At 36.4% G+C, this 18,733-nt stretch overlaps 1 non-coding gene across 1 annotated transcript; it reads right to left on the bottom strand.

The window, feature by feature from the left end:
• Positions 1-17,980: 17,980 nt before the first annotated feature.
• Positions 17,981-18,084, bottom strand: LOC130959760 (small nucleolar RNA R71). The gene has a single exon (XR_009078827.1). It is a non-coding gene; the product is annotated as a small nucleolar RNA R71 (small nucleolar RNA).
• Between the last annotated feature and the right edge of the window lie 649 nt (positions 18,085-18,733).

The following is an 18,733-nucleotide window of genomic DNA, read 5'->3' as shown; positions in this document are numbered from 1 at the left end:
CAAAATTATTTCCAATTTGAAATACAAAACAAATAAAGATTTCAAAGAGTCACGAACACCTCGGTCTCTCTCTCCCCTCTCTCTCTCTCCCTCTCCATCCTCTCTCATCGCCGATCAAAACTGCAGCGCCCAACCTCTTTCGCGCGCCGCTGGTAGCAGCTGCTTCGGTCGTCCCCGGTCCTACACCGCTCACCCATTGCATGCACTCGTTTTTCAGCACTGGCCTGTTTCTGTGCCAGTAACCTGAATGGTGTGCGCGCCCTGCGTCTGCCTGGCTTCTGCCTCCGTCGTAAGCCAGTTGAAGGCCTGATTGTTGGACGGGTCATGGTCACATTGGCGTTACGGCCCCCTCACACCTACCGTCGTGGTCTTCTCCTCATCTGTTCAAGCTTTTTTTTCTTTTTTTCCCATTCTTTTAATTTATAGTTACATCAAATCATAAGACTCATGTGTCAAATCATATATTTTTTAATGAAAATTAAATTTTTGGATGATCATAGTTGCTTCTTCTGTTTATTCATCTCATTTCTCTTCTATTTTAATGGTCAATTTAAGATGGTCATTTTAGTAGGTATGTGAATAATTATTTTAAATTTTATTTAGATGATTATTTTGACTGGATTGGATTTAGTTATATATAATTAAAATATGTTGGATGTTCAATTCATTAGGTAAGCAGATCATTATTTTTATTCTTAAGTGGATAGTTATTTTTACTAAGGGTGAGTGGTATGTGACAAGCCAAGCAGTGAAGGTAAAGTGGAATAATTATTGATGAAGGTGGGGTGGCCGGTTGAAAAAGAAGAAAGTATTAAAGTGAAATATTTTGGTAAATTAAAATTTTTTATGGTTGTTTTTTTTAAAATAATTAATTGGATCTTTTGAAAATTTAAAATTTAAAATTAGAGAATTTGAAATTTAAAATTTGACATGAAATAACTGTCTATTATACACATTGTCAAGATTTTTCATTGGCTTCCTAGCGAAATTTTAAAAATTTTTGTTAGAATGAATATAACATACCAAAAACTTGTCTCATGCAACGTAACAACACTACAATACATCTTGTTATAGTTTGAGATAAGGATTATCTTGGACTTATAAAAACTATTAATTAGAATTTCTATTTTAGAAAATGAGAGTTGATACTTTTATCTTATATTCAAATTAATACTTACAAATTTTTTTACTAAAAAATAATAAGTATTAATTTAAATTTTTTATCTTAGAGGGAGAGAGGGTTCTTTTTTTATGAGTTGCAATAAGTGTTCTATGTATCATTGTAATTTGAATATGAGAACCCACCTTTTTTATTGTCTATTTGGCTAAAGGATAAAATCTAATTATAATGATCAGCAGTGTTAGGAGTAGCACATTTTATAATTTTTAACTATCAATTAATTATCATTCGTCTACTGTGAGATTAATTTTCTCTGAATAACATGCACAAATTTGTGGTTTTAACTATTGCATACAACTCACCAAATCGGTTAAACTTGCATTCAATCTTTGAATGAAATGTTGACAATAGACCTGTTTGTAACTTTCTATGGTTACCAGCCTGGAATTCCCGTGATGAAGAGGACCAATTGAAACAACCGTTGGAGTATATGCATCTTCGTTTAATTGCCCGATTTTATGGGGCACCTTGTAGATGCAGCAGCTTTTGGTTGTAAACAAAGGTTGAGTGTTCTTCAACATTGCTTCAAGGTTTATAGCTACATCATTCTCCATAATCTATGCCGCATGATATGAGATGAGAACCACCATAAATAAGGAAAGAAAGAAAGCTTAGAAATGATAATAATTGATGAAAGCCATACATAAATCTTTAACTACTTATTCAAGTTTAATTTCTATGTACAAAAAGAAAAAAGAAGGTATAATATGTATATTATAGTGAAAACAATAAAATAGTACAATTTTCTATATATATATATATGTGTGTGTCCGAATAATGACTTGGATTTCATCACCATAGATATTGTCTTTCTAAGTTTCAAATGGTAACTCTATGAAAAGAATAAGGGTGGCAAAGCGGGTCAGCCCGCCCCAACCTACCCCATAAACGGGATGGATCGGCCCGCCCCGCCCCGCTAACTAAAATGGGTTCAAAATACTAGTTTGTCTCGCTTTATGGCGGATTGGCGGGTTGGCGGATTAGCCCGCTTGACTCTTTTATTTTTTTTTTGAAAAATAAAATTCATTAAAATTAACCAAAAAATAATAATTAAAAAATCAAATATAAATAAAAAATAATCAAATTATAAGGTGTTAGCAGTTTTCAAATAAGTCGAATCACAAATTTAAAATAAAAAAAAAAACTAAATAAGGTGTTAATTGAGTAGGGTGAATTCCATAGTTGTTAATCGAATTAATATATATGAATTGTATGATTTTGTAGGTACAAAGTTTAAGTGGTTTTACTATAATTAATTAGTTTGTTTGTCAAAACTCAAATTAAATTAAGAGTTAATATTAATCATCATCTTATGACATAATTTATTTTATTTCATAACTATTAAATTTATCATAAATAATAATTTATCTTTTATTTAAAAAAAGATTGAGCAGAATTTACTTTATTTTTAATATATTAGCTGTTATTTATATCATGTTGTAATATCTTATTTCTTTATAAGTACTCATTTTTTTCTATTTTCAAATAAATAATTATGAGAAAAATATAATTTGTTCTAGCTTCTTATGCACAAATTAAAACTGATATTGTATAATTAATTTTATCTAACATATTTATTTAATCTCATGTCAATTATTGTTATTTAATTTAAACTAAAATTTTTATTATATATCTCGAAGCAAGATTCTATTTTTTTAAAAAAATATATATATAACCATATAACCAAGTTGGCCCAAGTCCAAATAGATTCAGGCGCATTAAATGGATAGTGAAAAACATGCGCCAGACACAAAAAAAGCCTTCCTTTTCCATTCGCGCTTCATTATGAAAGAACGTTACATCTTCAACACGCAACCAATACACCAAAACACTCATTCTCTTTGAATCTCTCTGAACATCACTCAAACTTCAATCACATTCTTTGCGAAACCACTATTGCCAAGTAATCGGAAGAAGATTTTGTAAGTAACAACTAGAAACAAACGAAAACAGCAACAAAGACTACAAAAGGTATGAGAAAACTACTGTTCATTTAAAATCTTGCAATATCGCATTTCACCTAGTTTCATTTTAGTTTTACTGGTTTGATTTACTTCGTTTAGTAGATTGAACTATTGTGAATGATTTTTACAGTATAACTAGGGCTTTAAGATATACGTGCTTGTTCTTATTGGTGTAGATAGTTTAACTAGAGCTCTATTACTATCTTCAGTACTTCTTTTGCATTGAAGAACACTATTCTTGTTGATTGAAAGTTGATAATGATTTATTAACCATATGAATATTTTTCGATTCGGTGGCCTTTGTGGTTTTGGTTCTATGCATGAAGGATTTTCGGTTCGGTGGGTTGTGTGGCATTTTAATTAACTTGATTATGTTATACATGCTTGTGGTTGTTGATGTATTGAATGAGTTTTGTTTAGGACAATTGACATTAGAGACAACTCTTTCACTTTGATAAGCCATACTACTGTAAAATTGTCTCATTATATTTGATTAAGATATATGTGGTTGTTTTTATTTGTGTGAATAGTTTAACTAGACCTTTGAAAATAATTGTTACTATCTTTAGTACTTCTTTTGCATGGAGGAATAGTATTCTTGTTGATTGAAAGTTGATCATCATTTATTAACCACATGAACATTTTTCGGTTCAGTACCCTTTGTGATTTTGGTTCTGTGAGTGAACGATTTTTGGTTTGGTGGGTTGTGGCATTTTAATTGACTTGTTTAATATATACATGCTTGTGGTTGTTGATGTATTGAATGAGCTTTGTTTAAGACGATTCACATTAGAGAAAACTCTTTCACTTTGATAAGCCATGCTACTGTCAAATTGTCTCATTATATTAGATAAATTTCAGCACGAATGGTAGTTGACCTTGATACTTAAAGAAAGATAACAAGTTTCAATAAGAGTTTTTAAAGAAGTCAATTTGCAAATGTCATTTTGAAAGAACACTTAATTCATGAAATTTGAAAAACTTTTCTTTTGGAAGATGATGATTTGATTAAGATATACGTGGTTGTTCTTATTTTTGCGGATAGTTTAACTAGAGCTTTGAAAATGATTATTTCTTTTGCATTGAAGAACACTATTCTTGTTGATTAAAAGTTGATAATGATTTATTAACCATATGAATATTTTTTGATTCGGTGGCCTTTGTGGTTTTGGTTCTATGCATGAAGGATTTTCGGTTCGGTGGGTTGTGGCATTTTAATTAACTTGATTAAGATATACATGCTTGTGGTTGTTGATGTATTGAATGAGTTTTGTTTAGGACAATTGACATTAGAGACAACTCTTTCACTTTGATAAGCCATACTACTGTAAAATTGTCTCATTATATTTGATTAAGATATATGTGGTTGTTTTTATTTGTGTGAATAGTTTAACTAGACCTTTGAAAATAATTGTTACTATCTTCAGTACTTCTTTTGCATGGAGGAATAGTATTCTTGTTGATTGAAAGTTGATCATCATTTATTAACCACATGAACATTTTTCGGTTCAGTACCCTTTGTGATTTTGGTTCTGTGAGTGAACGATTTTTGGTTTGGTGGGTTGTGGCATTTTAATTGACTTGTTTAACATATACATGCTTGTGGTTATTGATGTATTGAATGAGCTTTGTTTAAGACGATTCACATTAGAGAAAACTCTTTCACTTTGATAAGCCATGCTACTGTCAAATTGTCTCATTATATTGGATAAATTTCAGCACGAATGGTAGTTGACCTTGATACTTAAAGAAAGATAACAAGTTTCAATAAGAGTTTTTAAAGAAGCCAATTTGCAAATGTCATTTTGAAAGAACACTTAATTCATGAAATTTGAAAAACTTTTCTTTTGGAAGATGTTGATTTGATTAAGATATACGTGGTTGTTCTTATTTTTGCAGATAGTTTAACTAGAGCTTTGAAAATGATTATTACTATCTTCAGTATTTCTTTTGCATGGAGTAATAGTATTCTTGTTGATTGAAAGTTGATAATCATTTATTAACCACAGAACATTTTTTAATTCGATAGCCTTTGTAATTTTGGTTCTATGTGTGAACAATTTTCGATTTGGTGGGTTGTGGCATTTTAATTTACTTGATTAAGATATACATGCTTGTGCTTGTTGATATATTGAATGAAATATTGACCAAAATTTTTTATTACAGCAAAACATAACAAGAAAATGGCAATAATAAAGGAGAAGGCACATTATAACGTAAATAGATTAAATATATTTATCCGCTTTCATTTGAATAATATCTATTTTGCATTATAAATATATCCTCATATTCTGTTTCAAAACTTGCAGAAAACTCACTATTGCAGATGCCAAATAAAGGCAATAGCAATAGTGTATAGGGAAATGAGTCAAGAAAAGAAAGATATTGTGGAAGAAATGGGATTTGGTGCCCTAGCAAATGTCCCAGAAATGAACGTCTCTAATACACTGTTGAAAAAATTGCTTGATCGGTTTGATGAAGAGAAAGGATGCTTGAAAACTCTCCAGGGGAGAATATACATAACTCCTCGGAAAGTAGCAGCTGCCCTCGGCATAATCAATAGAGGTAATACATTTTCCACTTACTGCTTATTTTCAGTTCATTGGTGTCCGAAAAATTAAACTGACAATTTTTATCTGATTTTTGCTATTAAAATATTGTAAAAAATCTTTTTCCTGAAAAGGTTGATTGCAACAACTTGAATCCAGCAGACAAGGAAATATTTGACAGCGTCAAAAATATTTTCTTGGCGACTTTGACAAGAAATGTGCTGGATATGAATGTAGAAGGTGAGGAGAACCATAAAAAACTCAAGAGGACTTTTGTTGTCTTCATACAAAAGTGCTTCTTGCTCCCCACAACAGTAAGTGTGGCCTCCCCAAACCACGAGCCACCAATCTTTCATGTGGACAACATTCGGTAATGGGATTGGGCAAAGCATGTTCTCAACTTCTTAATGAAAGGAGTTGAAAACAAGAGAAAGGAGAAGAAACAGTCTGTTGATGGCTGTGTTTTTGTATTAATGTTGATATACTTCCACGAAACCAAGTTTTCCCGCCCGTTTGCACCTGATGCTCCCCTTGCACCATGGGTGGCCCATTGGACAAGGGAAATGATCATTGAACGGATTTCATCCGAAGTAACACAACAACCATTGGTAAATACTCTACAAAAATTTTCCAAAAAATTTGCTTTCAAATGCTTTTAAAATACTCTACTAACTAAATAAACTTCTGTTTTAGGTTATAATTAATTTAGTTGTCCTACTTACAATTGTTAGTTTGTTCATTTGAATATTTCTACGTTAAGAATGGTTTTTCTTGATGAATAAATAGTTGTCATGTACTATTCACCATATGAATATTTTTCGGTTCGGTAAGATTTCTTCATTCGATTCACCAGATTGTTAATTTGTTATTTTGATGATTAAATAATTGAGTCCTTGTTTCTGTTTTAGGGACTTCTGTACAGAAAGGAAAAAAAGAAAGAAAAAACAAAAACAAGTAACTTGGACAAGAAAGAAAAAGGAAAGAAAATAAAAAAGAAAATTGTTGAGGCGGATTCTTCTTCGGAAGAGGAAAGACTTTTCGAATTTGAATCCGAAAGCCAGTAAGTTTAATTTTCATATTGATTTCATTTAACTTGTATTTGCTTAAATATGTTCTTATGCGCTTGTTCTTATGTATTGCAGAGAAGAAGAAATAAAAAAATACCGAAACAAAAAAAAGAAAACAACCACCGAAGGTGGTTAAAAAACAAACCAAAAAACAAAGCCTGTGCCGATTGATTCAGAGAGCATAAGCGAATTTGAAAGCGAGTAAGTATTGCATAATTTCTGTGAGACATTTTGTTGATTGCATATATATCATGTTTTATTCAGCAAATGATTTATTTTCGGTTTGGTGGTATTCTAATTTTTGGTTTATCACTTTAATTTATTTCGGTTCGGTGCTGTCTCTGAGTTTGGTTGACTTCATTGTTAGTGTCTTGTCTCCGGTATAAATTCAATGTGTGTAAAATCCGGTTAATTAACGACTAATTAACCCATAAATGAGAATTTATTCTAGAAAGCTAAAAATATGATTTTTATGGCTTAATGTGATAGAGGAGATTGAGACGAAAATTTTGGTACCAATTTTATAGAAATCGGACCAAGATTGGACCGAACGGGCCAAACCGGGCCAATCGGACCCAAAGTGGGCCCTTGGCATAACTAAACTAAACCAAAACCCTAGTTTTCAGCACTCTCTCTCCTCATTTGAGACACTAAACACGCTGAAATGGAGGCCATGGAGGGAAGAACACTCTCTCAACTTCTATCTCTCACTTGATCTTCAAACCACCATAACTTTTGATCTAGAGCTCCGATTGTCCTACCGTTTGCGGCCACGCGTTCATCGCAAAAAGCTCTACAAAACCCATACAATTAATCTTGAGGTAAGCCACGTTTTTCTCTTCGAATTTCCAGCTTTGATTTCGAGTTTCATGAGCAAAAATGTTGAGATTTTGGGCTCTTTGATGTTTTAGAACCCAACTCTCTTGAAGGAGAAGGTTAATCTTGTCTTCTTGAACCTTGGGTGTGGTAAGATTCTCAACTCTAGTATAATTTTTTGTTTTATGATGTTTGGGTATTGAGTTGTTGTGTATGGGTATGATGATTGTGGCTTAGGTTGTGTATGTGTGAATATTGGAGCTTGATTGGTGATATTGAAAAGCTTGAAAAGGGATTTGGTGGTGAAAAATCTGTTTTTGGAGGTGTTGAGACCTTGAGAGCTTGTGGATAAGTGATTTGGAAGTGCTCCAGTTGAGCTTGGGAAATTGGCTAAGGTATGGTCTCAGTTTCTCGTATCTAATATGTAATGTGGTAGGAAATACTTAGACTAGAGGCCCTAAGATAGGCATTGAATTGTTTATGTTGTTGAAAGGTTGAAATATATGATGTGATCATATATGTGATGATGATTATTGATGTCTTGATGGTATGATGTATGAGAAATATGCGTGTTGTGATATATGCTTGATGAGTGATTATGGTTGAATTGTGGGTGAAATCATATTGATGGTGAGTATGATATTGACTATGTACAATGATGGTTAATTGGAATTGGTGTTGTTGAAAATTGACATGAGGAAGAGTATATGAAATGTCAATGTGTTTGAGTTTGAGCCACTTGGGTGAAGTGGGTTAAAATGATGGGATGGTGATTTTGTGAATTATGGGAAAGTGTTAATGTGTGAGTTGAGGAGGCTTGATGTTGAATTTGATATATTTTGATTGATTTCAAAGAAAAGGGATGGCACGTTTTGATTGATTTTAAAAATAATTGAAAATGGCTTGTTTTGAAAATGGCACTTTGTGGTTTTGTATGAAAACATAGTTTTTGGGCATATTTTGACGGGATATAACTTGGACTACGGATCTCTGTTTTGTGCCAAATTTATTTATAAATGAAATTGGATCCGGGATGTCCATGCCGTTCGAAGAACGAGTGAAAAACGATTTAAAATGAGAAAGTTATGGCTGTCGGAAGACTGGGGGTTGAATTTGTGAATTCTGTAGCTTTTAACTTAGAAAAATTTTAGCAGAATGACCCCCCGCGCTTAGGCGCACTTGGCGCGTACGCGCTGTTCTTCTCGAAAGCGCCATCCATGCGTGCGCGTGGTGTGCGCGGGCGCGCCGATGCGCTGCACCAATTGCCCAGCTATTTTCCCGAGAGTTGTGCCAGAGTTGTGCCTGGGGCGCAAATGCACCCACGCTTACGCGTGGCTGACGTGCACGCGTCGTTGGCTATTTTTCAATCCCCGCGTCCGCATGAATGACGCGTATGCGCCGATGAGTTTTGTGGCCATCCACGCGTGCGCATGTAGTACGCGTGTGCGTGGATCTGTTTTCATCCCAAAGTTGATTTTTGAGTTTTAAAAGCCAAATTTCATACTTCTAAGCCTCCGATCTCACCACTTATGTCTTAAATCATTATGTTATGCCTAGCAATGAGAAAAGGGGCTAGAGAATGTGGTAACTTGTGAGCGAAGTAAGGGAAAAATGAATGATCAATGAGGATCAAAGATGATTATGTGAGATGCGGAGGATGGTGGTGGAAGTGCTTGTTATGCCATGGGCCGAAGGGCTGTAATTGTTAATGAATTGGCTGGTTATGGATTTATTCGTGAGCCGGATGGCTATATTATTGCCGTGTTACGGCAGAGCCATGATTATGGCTAAGTATAAATGCATATATGCTGTTGAATGAATTGTGAATGTTGCACTTTCACTGTTTGAGATGAGAGTTTTTCTGGGAGTAAGTAGTGGCTAGCCACCACATGCTCCAGGTTGAGACTCGAAGCTCTTTTGACCCTATGTCGTCAAGGTGGCCGGGCACTGTGAAAGCCCCAGATGAGCTTACCTCCATAAATATTCGCCAGTGTGAGTGATGGATATGGATCATGATTATGATCAAGTTTATATTGAGTATAACTCGAGTTGGGGAGACACGGCAGAGGGACAGTCCAATGGTTAGCTACCAGGACTTGTCGGGTTGGCTCTATAACTGACAGATGATATCATCAGTCACTAGGGATAGGCATTCATCATATGCATACTATATGAATTGTTTGAGATTTCCTATTTGAGTGCATATTACTTGATACTTGTCTAAATGCCTTATCTGTTCTTATTTGTATATCTCTTGCTTGGTATAATTGTGTTTGCTATATCATACTCCTGCTGGTGGTTGGGAGGTCTGAAGGAATTGGAAAGGGAAGTGTTAGTTAGACTGAAGGATCTTTAGACAATCGCCACTTATGGTTTAGCTTGTTTATAAGCTTTGAATTATCTGGAGGAAGTTCTAGGATTGCCTTCGGCTTTCCTCTATTATTATGTATTATATATGTGGAAGCTGTTACCATGCTGGGGACCTCCGGTTCTCACCCATGCAGATTTTGTGGTTTTCAGATGTAGGACGTGAGGTTTCTCGCTGAGACATGCTGGAGACTTCTGGATTAGCGAAGATCCTTTGTTCTCGGGACTTTTTTTTGGTTTATATGTTTCGTTTAGATACTTTTATCTCCATTAAATAATACAAACTGTGATGACTCCCCTTATAGGAGATTTTGGAGAATAGTTTTTCTGTATTTATGTCCCTTGGGTTTCCTTTGGGGTTTCCTTATTTTATCATATGTATATATTGCTATGCTCGGACCGGTTATCTTCGTAACTGGATTTTGAGTCTTGATATTCCTGTTTTTGACGCTCCTTTGTATATATATATTCTCGCGTTGACTTATCCTTTGTTCGTTACGTTATCGATAGGAGTGCTGCGCTTTTGAGTTGCGATTTTTGTTTACCCTTTTTTCTACAAAGGCTCCTAGTTATAATCAATCATTCATACTACTATACGTACTAAATTTTTATTTTAGAGGTCATAATACCTTGCCATCTCTGAATTATGCCTTAAGCATAAGACTCTGTATGGTAGGGTGTTACATTATGGTATCAGAGCAGTTCGTTCCTGTAGAGCCTGAGGGACGGACTGAGTATGCTTCTGTGCATTCTCTGTGTGTGTGTGTTATGTGCTATTAGTATATCTGCTTGATATAATTGGCATAAACATTAATGAGCATACATTTGGGACTTTGAAGCACTAGACTTCTGATATTGAGACTGATCAACTTAATATCGGTTAATTGGTGTGTATAACAACCAGATGGCGCCTCGTGGATGTGGTAGAGGCCGTGGTAGAGGTTGTACTAATGTTCGTGTGCTGGAGATTAACTCTAACGACCCGGTGAACTTTATGACGGCATTGGAGAACATGGCTGCTGCTATGCGAGCCACTGCTGAGTCTCTTGGGCAACAAATGAACAACCATGGCAATGACGGAGGTGGAGCTCAGGGCCCGATGACACTGGCAAACTTCTTGAAGGTTAATCCACCCAAGTTCAAGGGAACTACTAGCCCGACTGAAGCCGATACATGGTTTCAGGCTATGGAGCGAGCACTACAAGCGCAGGTGGTACTTGAAGAACAGCGTGTTGAGTTTGCTACCTATTTACTCACTGGTGAAGCGTCACATTGGTGGCAAGGTATCCGATGTCTTCTGCAGCAGGGTGATGACTATATCACCTGGAATGTCTTTCGAGAATAGTTCTATAAGAAGTACTTTCCAACATCTGCTAAGACGGCTAAGGAACTTGAGTTACTACAGTTGAAGCAGGGTATCATGTCCGTATCTGAGTATACTGACAAGTTTGAAGAGCTGTTCAGGTTTTCTCGTATGTGTCAAGGGACTCCAGTGGAATATGAGGAATGGAAGTGTGTTAAGTATGAAGGAGGACTCCAGAGTGATATCTTCAGTTCAGTGGGACCAATGGAGAATAGAACTTTCTCCAAATTGGTGAACAAGTGTAGAGTTGCAGAAGAGTGTGTGAAGAAGGCAGCTATTGAGAGATGGAGTCACAAAGGTTCATTCCCACAGAACCGAGGGAAGAGCTTTGCACCTAGAGGTTCGCCTTTCAAGAGGGGAGGCTCTTTTAAGAGACCCAACAACAACAACTCCCAAGGAAAAAGGTATGGGAAGCAGCCTCAGAATGAGCAAGCTTGTACTAGGTGTGGGAGTCACCATCCGGGAACCCCATGCAAGGCCAGATGGGACTTGTGCTACAATTGAGGAAAGGCGGGGCATAAAGCCGCCAACTATCCGGAAAAGCAGAAACAAGGTGCTGGGAAAGCACAACAGACTGGTCGGGTGTTCACCACCTCAGCTATAGGTGCCGAGGGATCCGAGACACTCATCCGAGGTAACTATGAAATGGCTGGTCAAACTTTAAATGCTTTATTTGATTCGGGAGCATCGCATTCATTCATTGCATTTGAGAAAGCCCACGAGTTAGGATTGAAGATTGTAACCTTAGGTTATGACCTAAAAGTGTATAATGCTACCCATTAAGCCATGGTAACTAGACTAGGATGCCCGAAAGTTTTCTTTAGGTTCAAGCAGCGTGATTTTGTTCATAATTTAGTCTGCTTGCCGATGATCGGTCTTGATCTTATCTTGGGATTGGACTGGTTATCTGAGAACCATGTCCTGCTTGATTGTTCTACAAAGTCGGTGTACTTTATGCCGGAGGATACAGAAGGGTCGGTCGTGGTGAATAATTATTACTTGAATTCGATGATGGTGAACTATTCCGGAACCGAATGTCAGGGTATCCTATTGTTAACCGCGGGTGTTTTGGGTGATGATCAAAGGTTGGAACAGGTCCCGGTTGTGTGTGAGTTTCCGGAAGTGTTTCTCGATGATATTAATGAGTTTCCACCTAACCGAGAAGTTGAGTTTGCTATTGAATTGGTGCCTGGGGTGGGACCAATCTCAAGTGCTCATTATAGGATGTCACCGTTAGAGATGGACGAGCTAAAGTCTCAGTTAGAGGATTTATTGGGTAAGAATTTTATACGACTAAGTGTCTCTCCGTGGGGTGCGCCAGTGCTACTGGTAAAGAAGAAAGATGGGAATATGCAGCTCTGTGTGGATTACAGGCAGCTGAATAAGGTCAGAATAAAGAATAAGTACCCATTGCCGAGAATTGATGATCTCATGGATCAGTTACAAGGAGCTGGGGTTTTCTCCAAGATCGATTTGCAATCCAGTTATCACCAGATAAGGGTGAGGGGTGAGGATATCCCTAAGACTGCTTTTAGGACTCGTTATGGTCATTACGAGTACACTGTAATGTCTTTTGGGTTGACAAACGCTCCAGCAGTGTTCATGGATTATATGAACAGAGTGTTCCATCCGTTTCTGGATAAATTCGTTGTTGTCTTCATTGACGACATACTAATTTACTCCAAGACTGAAGAAGAGCATGCGGAACACTTGAGGACCGTGTTGTAGATTCTAAAGGAGAAGAAACTCTATGCAAAACTGTCTAAGTGTGAGTTTTGGAAGAGTGAGGTGAAGTTTTTGGGCCACGTGGTGAGTAAAAAGAGAATAGCCGTAGATCCAATTAAGGTGGAGGCTATGATGGATTGGAAGTAACCAACCACCGAAACGGAGATAAGGAGTTTTCTGGGCTTAGCTGGCTATTACCGAAGGTTTATCAAGGGCTTTTCACAGATAGCTTTGCCAATGACAAATTTAACCCGCAAAGACGCTCCGTTTGTTTGGACTCCTGAGTGCGAGTAGAGCTTTCAGGCATTGAAGAAAAAGTTGACCACTGCACCTGTGTTAGTATTACCTGAGCCGAATGAGCCATTTGAGGTGTACTGTGATGCCTCATTAAAAGGTCTAGGGTGCGTGATGATGCAGCATCATAATGTGGTGGCGTATGTCTCACGACAGTTGAGACAGCATGAAGTTAATTATCCTACGCACGATTTGGAGCTTGCTGCGGTCGTGTTTGCGCTAAAGGTGTGGAGGCATTACCTCTATGGGGTTAAGTTCCAAGTTTTCTCTGATCATAAGAGCTTGAAGTACCTCTTTGATCAGAAAGAGCTTAACATGAGGCAGAGGAGGTGGATGAAATTATTGAAGGACTACGACTTTGAGTTGAATTACCATCCGGGAAAGGCAAATATAGTAGCGGATGCGTTGAGGCGGAAGTCGCTGTATGCTGCTTGGATGATGCTTCAAAAAAAGAAGTTGCTCAAGGAGTTCGAGAGTCTAAAAATTGGTGTTCAAGAAGTGTCTGGGACTCTGAGTTTGAGTCGATTACAGATCTCGAGTGACTTTAAGTCCGAACTCCTGAAGGCTCATGAGAATGATGACGCGTTATCAAAGGTGTTACCGGCCATTGAGCAAGGGAAACAGTGGAGAGTATCAGAAGAAAAAGATGGGTTATGGAGATTCAAGGGTAGGATCATTGTGCCGGATGTTGGCACTTTGAGGCAGGATATCTTAAAAGAGGCACACAAAAGTGGATTCTCCATTCACCCGGGAAGTACTAAGATGTACCATGATTTAAAGGTGATGTTTTGGTGGCCGGGTATGAAAAATGATGTGGCGGAATATATTTCAAAGTGCTTAACTTGTCAAAAGGTAAAGATTGAACATCAAAGACCTGTCGGGATGTTGCAACCTTTAGAGATTCCACAATGGAAGTAAGAAAGTATTGCAATGGACTTTTGATGAGCAGATAATTTATACGCTTTTTGGCATTGTTTTTAGGTAGTTTTTAGTAAGTTCAAGCTACTTTTAGCGATGTTTTCATTAGTTTTTATGTTAAATTCACATTTCTGGACTTCACTATGAGTTTGTGTGTTTTTCTGTGATTTCAGGTAATTTCTGGCTGAAATTGAGGGACTTGAGCAAAACTCTGATAGGAGGCTGACAAAGAACTGCTGATGTTGTTGGAATTTGACCTTCCTGCACTCGAAATAGATTTTCTGGAGCTACAGAACTCCAAATGGCGCGCTCTCAACGGCGTTGGAAAGTAGACATCCAGAGTCCAGCAATATATAATAGTCCATACTTTATTCGGGAATTAACGACGTAAATTGGCGCTCAACGCCAATTTCATGTTGCTGTCTGGAGTAAAACGCCAGAAACACGTCACGACCCGGAGTTGAACGCCCAAAACACGTTACAACTTGGCGTTCAACTCCAAAAGAAGCCTCAGCTCGTAGATAGATCAAGCTCAGCCCAAGCACACACCAAGTGGGCCCCGGAAGTGGATTTATGCATCAATTACTTACTCATGTAAACCCTAGTAGCTAGTCTAGTATAAATAGGATAATTTACTATTGTATTAGACATCTTTGGTCTCAGTTTGGTTTTATTCTTCATCTTAGGAGGCCATTGATCACGTTTTGGGGGCTGGCCATTTGGCCATGCCTGAACCTTTCACTTATGTATTTTCAATGGTGGAGTTTCTACACACCATAGATTAAGGGTGTGGAGCTCTGCTGTACCTCAAGTTTCAATACAATTACTATTATTTTCTATTCAATTCTCTTTATTCCTGTTCCAAGATATTCGTTGCACTTCAACTTGATGAATGTGATGATCGGTGACACTCATCATCATTCTCACCTATGAACGCGCGTGACTGACAACCACTTCCGTTCTACCTTAGGCCGGGCGCATATCTCTTAGATTTCTTAAACAGAATCTTCGTGGTATAAGCTCGAATTGATGGCGGCATTCATGGGAATCCGGAAAGTCTAACCTTGTCTGTGGTATTCCGAGTAGGATTCCGGGATTGAATGATTGTGACGAGCTTCAAACTCCTGAAGGCTGGGCGTTAGTGACAGACGCAAAAGAATCAAGGGATTCTATTCCAACCTGATTGAGAACCGACAGATGATTAGCCGTGCTGTGACAGAGCATTTGGACCATTTTCACTGAGAGGATGGGATGTAGCCATTGACAACGGTGATGCCCTACATACAGCTTGCCATGGAAAGGAGTAAGAAGGATTGGATGAAAGCAGTAGGAAAGCAGAGATTCAAAAGGAGCACAGCATCTCCATACACCTATCTGAAATTTCCACCATTAATTTACATAAGTGTTTCTATCTTAGTTTATTTATCTTTATTTTCTATTTATTCCATTAATCATATTTAACCCAATAATCCGCCTGACTGAGATTTACAAGGTGACCATAGCTTGCTCCATACCAACAATCTCTGTGGGATCGACCCTTACTCACGTAAGGTATTACTTGGACGACCCAGTACACTTGCTGGTTAGTTGAACGGAGTTGTGTCCACACATAGCAAAGAGCCATAATAATGATTCCATACAACAACAAAGAATACTACATTGATGTGATCACAATTTTGTCCACCAAGTTTTTGGCGCCGTTGCCGGGGATTGTTCGAGTATGGACAACTGACGGTTCATCTTGTTGCTCAGATTAGGTAATTTTCTTTTCAAAATTTTTCTAAAATCTTTTTCAAAATTTTCTTTTCTTTTTCGTTTTTCCAAAAATATTTTCGAAAAAAAGTTAATAAAAATAAAATTTGTTTTTTCATAAAATCATAAAAATCAAAAATATGTTGTGTTTCTTGTTTGAGTCTTGAGTCAATTTTAAGTTTGGTGTCAATTGCATGCTTTTAAAATTTTTTCTTGCATTTTTCGAAAATTCATGCATTCATGGTGTTCTTCATGATCTTCAAGTTGTTCTTGACAAGTCTTCTTGTTTGATCTTGATGTTTTCTTGTTTTGTGTTGTTTATTGTTTTCCATAGGCATTTTTTGTTTGTTAGAGTCCATGCATTAAAGATTTCTAAGTTTGGTGTCTTGCATGTTTTCTTTGCATCAAAAATTTTTCAAAAATTATGTTCTTGATGTTCATCATGATCTTCAAAGTGTTCTTGGTGTTCATCTTGACATTCATAGTGTTCTTGCATGCATCTTGTGTTTTGATCCAAAATTTGCATGTTTTGGGTCATGTTTGTGTTTTTCTCTCTCATAATTAAAAATTCAAAAATAAAAAATATATTTTATCCTTTTTTCTCTCTCCAAATTTTCGAAATTTTGGGTTGACTTGGTCAAAAAATTTTAAAATTAGTTGTTTCTTACAAGTCAAGTCAAAATTTCAATTTTAAAAAAATCTTATCTTTTTAAATTCTTTTTCAAATTATTTTTAAAATCTTTTTCTTATCTTTATATCAAATTTTCGAAAACTCACTAACAATTAATGTGATTGATTCAAAAATTTGAAGTTTGTTACTTTCTTGTTATGAAAGGTTCAATCTTTAAAATCTAGAATCTTATCTTTTTAAGTTTCTTGTTAGTTAAGTAATTAATTTTAATTTTAATTTTAAATCTTTTTCAACCATATCTTATCTATCCTATCTTTTTATCTTATCTTTTTATCATATCTTTTTCAAAATTTTATCTTTTTCAAAATTTGATTTCAAAATATCTTATCTAACTTCTTATCTTCTAATCTTTTCAAATTTGATTTTAATATCTTTTTCAACTAACTATTTGACTTTTTGTTTGTTTCTTATCTTTTTCAAAACCACCTAACTACTTTTCTTTCTCTAATTTTCGAAAATACCTCTCTCTTTTTCAAAAATTCTTTTTAATTGTTTTAAATTTTAATTTTAATCATATCTTATCTTTAATTTTCAAAATTACTAACTCCTTTTCAAAAATTAATTTTCGAATTCTCCCTCTCTTTTCTTATTCTATTTAATTATTTATTTACTAACACTTCTCTTCACCTCTCTTCATCTAAAAATCCGAACCTATTCTTCTTCACTCTTCTCCCCTTTCTTTTTCTACTAACATAAAGGAATCTCTATACTGTGACATAGAGGATTCCTCTTCTTTTCTTGTTTTCTTCTCTTTCATATGAGTAGGAACAAGGAAAAAGGCACTCTTGTTGAAATTGATCCTGAACCTGAAAGGACTCTGAAGAGGAAACTAAGAGAAGCTAAATTACAACAATCTAAAGGTAATCTTTCAGAAATTTTCGAACAAGAGAAGGAGATGGCAGCCGAACCCAACAACAATAATGCAAGGAGAATGCTTGGTGACTTCACAAAACCAACGTCCAAATTTGATGGAAGAAGCATCTCCATTCCTGCCATTGGAGCCAACAATTTTGAGCTTAAGCCTCAACTAGTTGCTCTAATGCAACAGAACTGCAAGTTTTATGGACTTCCATCTGAAGATCCTTACCAGTTTTTAACTGAGTTCTTGCAGATTTGTGAGACTGTCAAGACGAATGGAGTGGATCATGAAGTCTACAGACTCATGCTTTTCCCTTTTGCTGTAAGAGACAGGGCTAGAATATGGTTGGACTCACAACCTAAAGATAGCCTGGACTCCTGGGATAAGCTGGTCACTGCTTTCTTGGATAAATTCTTTCCTCCTCAAAAGCTGAGCAAGCTTAGAGTGGATGTTCAGACCTTCAAACAAAAAGATGGTGAATCCCTCTATGAAGCTTGGGAAAGATACAAGTAGATGACCAAAAAGTGTCCTTCTGACATGTTTTCAGAATTGACCATATTAGATATATTCTATTATGGTTTATCTGAGTTTTCAAAAATGTCACCGGACCATTCTGCAGGTGGATCCATTCACCTAAAGAAAACGCCTGCAGAAGCTCAAGAACTCGTTGACATGGTTGCAAATAACCAATTCATGTACACTTCTGAGAGGAATTCCGTGAATAATGGGACGCCTCAGAGGAAGAGAGTTCTTGAAATTGATGCTCTGAATGCCATATTGGCTCAGAACAAAGTGTTGACTCAACAAGTCAACATGATCTCTCAAAGTCTGAATGGATGGCAAAATGCATCCAACAATACTAAAGAGGCAGCTTCTGAAGAAGCTTATGATCCTGAGAACCCTGCAATAGCAGAGGTAAATTACATGAGTGAACCTTATGGAAACACCTATAACTCATCATGGAGAAATCACCCAAATTTCTCATGGAAGGATCAACAAAAGCCTCAACAAGGCTTTAATAATGGTGGACGCAATAGGCTGAGCAATAGCAAGCCTTTTCCATCATCTTCTCAGCAACAGATAGAGAATTTTGAACAAAGCCCCTCTAATTTAGCAAACTTAGTCTCTGACCTGTCAAAAGCCACTTTCAGTTTTATGAGCGAAACAAGATCCTCTATCAGAAATCTG

Source organism: Arachis stenosperma, chromosome 10, assembly GCF_014773155.1.
Source record: "Arachis stenosperma cultivar V10309 chromosome 10, arast.V10309.gnm1.PFL2, whole genome shotgun sequence".
Lineage (NCBI taxonomy): Eukaryota > Viridiplantae > Streptophyta > Magnoliopsida > Fabales > Fabaceae > Arachis > Arachis stenosperma.
This window is presented reverse-complemented; position numbering and strand designations above follow the sequence as displayed.